This window comes from Lolium perenne, chromosome 3, assembly GCF_019359855.2.
Source record: "Lolium perenne isolate Kyuss_39 chromosome 3, Kyuss_2.0, whole genome shotgun sequence".
In the NCBI taxonomy this organism is placed as follows: Eukaryota; Viridiplantae; Streptophyta; class Magnoliopsida; order Poales; family Poaceae; genus Lolium; species Lolium perenne.
The window spans coordinates 211111422-211119688 of record NC_067246.2 but is presented as its reverse complement, the minus strand read 5'-3'; the positions used below and the strand labels follow the sequence as shown (position 1 = coordinate 211119688).

At 38.6% G+C, this 8267-nt stretch overlaps 1 long non-coding RNA gene across 2 annotated transcripts; it reads right to left on the bottom strand.

Annotated features, from left to right (window-relative positions):
- Window positions 1-898: 898 nt before the first annotated feature.
- Window positions 899-4795, bottom strand: LOC127343237 (uncharacterized). Of its 2 annotated transcripts, XR_011755686.1 has the most exons (3): window positions 4094-4795; window positions 2742-3923; window positions 899-1726 (listed from the first exon to the last, which is right to left on the bottom strand). It is a non-coding gene; the product is annotated as an uncharacterized lncRNA (long non-coding RNA). The 2 variants fall into 2 exon arrangements; XR_007877082.2 differs by lacking the exon at window positions 4094-4795 and having other exon boundaries at window positions 2742-4084.
- Between the last annotated feature and the right edge of the window lie 3472 nt (window positions 4796-8267).

Sequence of the window (8267 nt, the reverse complement as noted above, 5' to 3'; positions counted from 1 at the left end):
CAACCTTCAACGTGCTTCTTGACTCCTACTGGTTCGATAAACCTTGGTTTCATACTGAGGGAAAACTTGCCGCTGTACGCATCACACCTTCCTCTTGGGGTTCCCAACGGACGCGTGCTGTACGCGCCATCAAGCAATTTTTCTGGCGCCGTTGCCGGGGAGATCAAGACACGCTGCAAGGGGAGTCTCCACATCCCAATCCCTTTACTTTGTTTTTGTCTTGCTTAGTTTTATTTACTACTTTGTTTGCTGCACTAAATCAAAATACAAAAAAATTAGTTGCTAGTTTTACTTTATTTGCTGTCTTGTTTGCTATATCAAAAACCCAAAAAATTAGTTACTTGCATTTACTTTATCTAGTTTGCTTTATTTACTGTCTTGCACTCTATATTAAAAATATAAAAAAATTAGTTACTTTTGTTACCATGTCTAGCTCTGAACCTGTTACTTCTTCGCCTGAAGAATTAGTCTTCACTTTTAAACAAGGGGATGAGGAGAGTTTTAAGGATGCTTGGTCTAGAATTTTTACTTCTTATCCTAAAACTGAACCTCAAATGACTCTAAGTTTGCTCCTTAGTAATTTTTATTTTGGTCTTATGATTCGCTATAAATATGCTTTGGATGCTTTAGTGGGAGGAGATTTCCTTCATTGCAATGGGGATCAAGCTTTTAATGCCATAAAGAAGTTGGTTGCATCACATGATTCAGCTAATAACTTTGATTCAACCCTCATCTATTATATATTAAAAGTAAAATAGGATTAACCAGGAGGAAGATAAATTGCTAGAAAATCCCACGTTAATTAGAAAATACCAGCCCTTAATTTGGTGGACCTCTCAAAATTGTGAATATGTGTCCGTACGATTTGTGTTACATATATAACATGGTGGGCCTGATATATTTAACGTGTAACATGTACACGGACATACGTTCAAGAGAAAAAGATGTAGAAGTCAACAAATATAACGTGGTGGGCATTAGACATGTACAGACATATGTTCAAGAAAAAAAGGTGCATCGGTCAAACAAAACATGTACTCCGTAAATAAAACAAGTGCCTCTCAACCAGTCTTGCCGTGAAAACTTCATCTGCATGTATCCCGCAAAAGAAAACGAGATCAAAACCCATCTCAAAACCCTACCCTCGCCGCCGGCATGTCATTGTACGACTGCCCAGCGATATCCCAGTCCCATCGTTCCTCCTTCCTTGATATATCGGCGCCCGTCGACGGACGCAGCGGAAAGAAAGACGCCAGGATGACAAGGCTGGAAGATACCAGTCATCTCCTCCTTGTGGCTCGCACCTCAACACAGCGTCATCAACAACTTGAAGCGGTGGCACGGTGATCCATCGAGTCTCTCAGATTACCCAGATCTCCTGTAAGTATACTTGCTTCTTGCATGCACACACAGCACCACATGAAGTTAACACTGCGTTTGAATCTAATAAACATGTCAAGGGAGAAAAGAACATCGAGTAATCACAAGGGACTGTATTAGTACTTGTACTTCCCTTAATGAGATCCACTTGGTACTGGGAGATCATGTCCCCAGTACTTCTATTATCCTTTTGCTTTGTGGTGTTTCTTGAAGGCATGATTCTTTATCCTCTGCATATAAGATTGGATTTGAACTTCATCATCGACAACCTTCCTTACAGAGATTGCACTCTCAAGATGAGCAAATGGTCGGGCTCCCCCCGATAATCAAAAAATTGTATCTATACCTGCCATACAAAAAACAATGTTCAGTGAATGGATGATAGCTAATCAACCGTATGAGGATGCCTGTGAACTAACATATGCAGAATTTTCAACTAAGTGGACATGGCACCCAAAGACGAAAGAATGGAAACTACAGAAAGGTGGGAAACTATTCTATTGTGAGAATTTACTATGCTCACCAAGCAAGTCGTGAGAAATATTACATGAGAATACTATTAAACATCGCCAAAGGTTGTATATAATTTGAAGACATCAGAAAAAGTGAATGGTGTTATACACCCGAATTATAAGTCAGCGTTTTATACCCTTTGATTACTCGATGATGACAGATAATGGGATGATTGTACCAAAGAAGCATCACACTAGGCTTCTGCACAGCAAACACGCCAATTTTTTTGCACAATACTTCTATTTTGTGAGGTGATAGATCCAGGAAAATTGTGGTAATCTGGATGGGAATTACTCTCTGAGTATAGACAACAGCGTCAGAGGAGAATCTTGAACTTTGAAGACCTTCAATTTGACTCCGAACAAATTAAAAATCTCACCCTCATAGAGATAGGGACATTGCTAAGGAGAGGTGGAAATTGGTTAAAAGGCTATGATGGAACTGCTTTACCACCTAGCAACTCATTACATGGTCTACAAAGTAGGTTAGTTAGTGAGGAGCTTAACTATGATAGAGCTTCTCTTGAAATAAAGAACGTTGCATTAATTGGAAAGTTGAATCGAGAAAAGAGTGCTTGTGATGCAATAGTACTGTCAGTAGCAAACTTGGCAAACTGATATTTTTTCAATGAATATGGGGGGAGAGGTGAAACATTTCTTCGAAGGCAATAATGACATCCCTACGATCAAAAGGAAAATTAAACATCCTAAGGTTCACAAATGAAAATAGTTGAGGTAGACCATTTGGAGGCATGAGAGTAGTGATGAGGGTGAGTTCAGACAAATCCTTCCAGTAACACCCAAAGGACAAAGATCTCAATTGTCGACGCATGCTTAAAATGCTCATACCTATGGAAGCACTTCGAGAAATACAAGCTCAATCAGAACATGCGTGTTACTGCACCAATAGATACTCCGGAGCAACACCGGAAGACTGCATAATTTGCGGAGTAGATTCTAAACATTGGCGATGGGTTGATAGGGTATAATCATGAAGATGAGGAATGGGTACATATACCTGAAAATTTACTTCTGCAGAAAGGAGTAAACCAGTTGGAAAAAAAATCATCAACACCTATGGACTAACAACACAAATCTAAAATACCTTGAAGAAAGAGCCATCTTATGTCCGAGATTGTTTTTATTAATCATATATATTTGCAGACCTACATGCTACATTAAAATACTGTTGTATTATAGATGGACTTACAGACCTAATCTAAGCTGAAGAGAGAGAAAATATTGTTCACAAGAAGATTCTTTAGTGCAAGAAACCTTACAGTAATTCTGTTTTACTCTATGTATGGTTTTCAAAGAAGAAATTGTTAGGTTTTATGACTAATTACATATTTTTGTGGACCTACATGGCTGGATTTTTTACTTATGTATCAGAAATTATTGATGTATCTGAAAACAGAATGCAATCTTTAGAAAAGGTAGGCGCAGATTCAGATTACATGTGAAATTCATTGTGCTGCTTACAGTGCTTTATTTCTGTACAAAAAATCTTAACAATTTAGCACTACTAAGATTCCTTCATCTGCTTATAAGCAATGCTCTTACAAAACGTACATGATTTTGCTTGCTGATGTTGCTAAATATAGTACTAACAGTCAAACATAAGGACTTAAGTTTGTTGCTTATTTTCAGTTAGTTGCTTAATAGGGTGACTACTTAATTGTATATAATTATATATGGTTGCTGTAAACTCAGGTGTGTAAATTGATATGTCTTTTTTGCAACGGATACAATATATACTTCATCTCATTGTTACCTTATGTTGATTCTTAAATTCATATAAAACCAATAGGAACAGGATGGCATTGTTGGAGTGTGTGCGGTGTCGGAGGATGTGACGAACAGGATTTAAACTACACATTTTCATGTTTTTCCTAACTAGGTAAGACAGACAAACCTGAGCAGAGGAACAAACAAAAATAGACATGAGGCTTGGCTGACAGCAAGGTCATGCACAGGTCGTAGGATGCCTGCTTGCAATAATACATTTCATGCCAGCTGAATGTTTCTCTTCTGTAAGTCCCAAAGCATTTTTACAGTTACATGATATGTTTTCATGACATCTCAAAAAAAAAAAAAGATATGTTTTCACCAAAGAGTACATAATTCATTGCTATATGTAATAACTGAGAATTTGGGCATTTAACTGATAGTCAGAGACATCAAAAAGAAGTAGCACTGACCTTGCAAGGGTAATTTGTTTTAGATTTCATATAGTGGAAGTGTTGACATCCAAGTTGGCGAGGTGGTCTGCAAGAACCTGAGCATCGCCGTATGCGCCATCTTCATACATGTCGGCGCCATGATGATCCAGGATGTCAATAGTATGAGCGGCCGTCACAACGTGGAAATCGTCAGTGCAAGATCGAAGGGAGATTAATCGGCAGCCTCAACATCTGCAGTAGGACCGTGGTCCCCCTTCTGCATCTCACAGCTGGAGGCAGAAGTAGTTGTATGACAAGGGAGGCGAGCTGACGAATAGCGGTGGCCGCAAGCACAGGAGGTCGAGTTCTAGGTGGGGACTAGGGAGCCGCCGCTAGAGATCGACGGCGGGGGAGCACAAAAGCCTAGAGGACGGATTGACAGGTGGAAGAGACTGGCAACAGGCAAAGCCTCTACGACTGCTCCTCCTCAATCTTCTTGCCCACTCCGCTCCACAACTCCGTATGCAAGAGCATCCAGATCCAACAGTGATATTGGGGATAGCTCAAAGATTAGAGAAACGGGTATGGAGAAAGCGATTCTTCAAAAAAAAAAAAAATTAGAGAAGTGAGGGTGAGGAGATATAAATACAAGCAGTCAATGCGTGTACATACTGGGAACATGTAGATAATAATGATTGAATTGATAATACTATCAGCATGAACACACCGAGCGGTGAGAGTGTAGATGTGCGTCCATGCTAGATACGGAGTACTACAAATTGTATAGATATTTAATGTAAAATAAAAAATTATTGGGAGTTTTAATTTAATCTAGATAAATCATGGCTGCGCATGTATATTAACGGTATTACAAGTAATCAAAAAAACTTCAAGGTTATTACTTATACTAATTCAAATTATGTAAAAGATAAAGTATAATCAAAATTACTAATAATTTTAACACGCCATCCTAAGATGTAGTTAAATATCCGTCTTTTTATTAGACTGTCTAAAATTGTTTCCCTTTTATGGAATGTCTAAATTTTTTTTAGAACACAGTACAACACAGACGCTCACAAGCACGCATGTACACCCACCCCTATAAACGGTGCACACTACCCCTATGAGCACCTCCGAGGGACCAAGCCGGCATATCTTGGGGTTGACTGTCAAGATGTTGCCTGCGCATGTGCGCGGGCCACTTTGCTAGTTAGCATTAATAATAGATTAAACAATCTCGAGATAAGTACATCTTGCTTGGATGACAACTATCGCTATGTTCGTAATCGTCTTGAACAAGTTTTAGTGAACTCTGAACCTTCATTATGGGATCCTACTGTTAAAATTGTTATCGGTGATCAAACTCTTCATGCCAATTGTGATATTATGTCTGAATTTTGCCTTATACCTGAGAGCATTTATAAATCTTTGAAACTTTGGGGAGTTGATGAAGGAGGAGAAGAAATAACTCTCATTGATAACTCTGTTATAATTCCTAAGGGAATAGCCGCAGGTGTGCATACAACCATTCTTGGAAGAACAATATCCATTGATTACCTTGTTATTGAATGTGTAGGAACATGACAAATCACACTCGGAAGATCCCTGCTGAAACTGTTGGGAGCAGTCATAGATGTGGGAGAAGGCACCCTGGAATTCACCTCTACACCGGGGGGAAATCATATATTTCCTAAATCAAAGAGAAAGAAAAAGAACAAGAAAGGTAAGGGTAAAGCCCAAGGTAAGGTTGATACACCATCTCTTGATAATACTTGATACACACTTTCTGCGCCTAGCTGAAAGGCGTTAAAGAAAAGCGCTTATGGGAGACAACCCATGTTTTTTACTACAGCACTTTAAGTAGCTTTGTGCAATGTCCAGAAGTGTTAAGAATGATTATGTCACCTCTGAACATGTATATTTTGATTGTGCACTAACCCTCTAATGAGTTGTTCTAAGTTTGGTGTGGAGGAAGTTTTCAAGGATCAAGAGAGGGAGATGATACAACATGATCAAGGAGAGTGAAAGCTCTAAGCTTGGGGATGCCCCGGTGGTTCACCCCTGCATATATCAAGAAGACTCAAGCGTCTAAGCTTGGGGATGCCCAAGGCATCCCCTTCTTCATCGACAACATTATCAGGTTCCTCCCCTGAAACTATATTTTTATTCCATCACAGCTTATGTGCTTTGCTTGGAGCGTCGGTTTGTTTTTGTTTTTGTTTTGTTTGAATAAAATGGATCCTAGCATTCTTTGTGTGGGAGAGAGACACGCTCCGCTGTTGCATATGGACAAGTATGTCCTTAGGCTTTACTCATAGTATTCATGGCGAAGTTTCTTCTTCGTTAAATTGTTATATGGTTAGAATTGGAAAATGATACATGTAGTAATTGCTATAATGTCTTGGATAATGTGATACTTGGCAATTGTTGTGCTCATGTTTAAGCTCTTGCATCATATACTTTGCACCCATTAATGAAGAAATACATAGAGCATGCTAAAATTTGGTTTGCATATTTGGTCTCTCTAGAGTCTAGATAATTTCTAGTATTGAGTTTGAACAACAAGGAAGACGGTGTAGAGTCTTATAATGTTTTCAATATGTCTTTTATGTGAGTTTTGCTGCACCGGTTCATCCTTGTGTTTGTTTCAAATAGCCTTGCTAGCCTAAACCTTGTATCGAGAGGGAATACTTCTCATGCATCCAAATACTTGAGCCAACCACTATGCCATTTGTGTCCACCATACCTACCTACTACATGGTATTTCTCCGCCATTCCAAAGTAAATTGCTTGAGTGCTACCTTTAAATTTCCATTCTTCGCCTTTACAATATATAGCTCATGGGACAAATAGCCTAAAAACTATTGTGGTATTGAATATGTACTTATGCACTTTATCTCTTATTAAGTTGCTCGTTGTGCGATAACCATGTTCCTGGGGACGCCATCAACTACTCTTTGTTGAATTTCATGTGAGTTGCTATGCATGTTCATCTTGTCTGAAGTAAGAGCGATCTACCACCTTATGGTTAGAGCGTGCATATTGTTAGAGAAGAACATTGGGCCGCTAACTAAAGCCATGATCCATGGTGGAAGTTTCAGTTTTGGACATATATCCTCAATCTCATATGAGAAAAATAATTGTTGCTACATGCTTATGCATAAAAGAGGAGTCCATTATCTGTTGTCTATGTTGTCCCGGTATGGATGTCTAAGTTGAGAATAATCAATAGCGAGAAATCCAATGCGAGCTTTCTCCTTAGACCTTTGTACAGGCGGCATAGAGGTACCCCTTTGTGACACTTGGTTAAAACATGTGCATTGCGACGATCCCGGTAGTCCAAGCTAATTAGGACAAGGTGCGGGCACTATTAGTATACTATGCATGAGGCTTGCAACTTGTAAGATATAATTTACATGATACATATGCTTTATTACTACCGTTGACAAAATTGTTTCTTATTTTCAAAATCAAAGCTCTAGCACAAATATAGCAATCGATGCTTTTCTCTTTGAAGGACCATTCTTTTACTTTTATGTTGAGTCAGTTCACCTATTTCTCTCCACCTCAAGAAGCAAACACTTGTGTGAACTGTGCATTGATTCCTACATATTTGCATATTGCACTTGTTATATTACTCTATGTTGACAATATCCATGAGATATACATGTTATAAGTTGAAAGCAACCGCTGAAACTTAATCTTCCTTTGTGTTGCTTCAATGCTTCTACTATGAATTATTGCTTTATGAGTTAACTCTTATGCAAGACTTATTGATGCTTGTCTTTAAGTACTATTCATGAAAAGTCTTTGCTATATGATTCACTTGTTTACTCATGTCATTTACATTGTTTTGATCGCTGCATTCATTACATATGCTTACAAATAGTATGATCAAGGTTATGATGGCATGTCACTCCAGAAATTATCTTTGTTTATCATTTACCTGCTCAAGACGAGCAGGAACTAAGCTTGGGGATGATGATACGTCACCGACGTATCGATAATTTCTTATGTTCCATGCCACATTATTGATGATATCTACATGTTTTATGCACACTTTATGTCATATTCGTGCATTTTCTGGAACTAACCTATTAACAAGATGCCGAAGTGCCAGTTGTTGTTTTCTGCTGTTTTTGGTTTCAGAAATCCTAGTAAGGAAATATTCTCGGAATTGGACGAAATCAACGCCCAGGGTCCTATTTTGCCA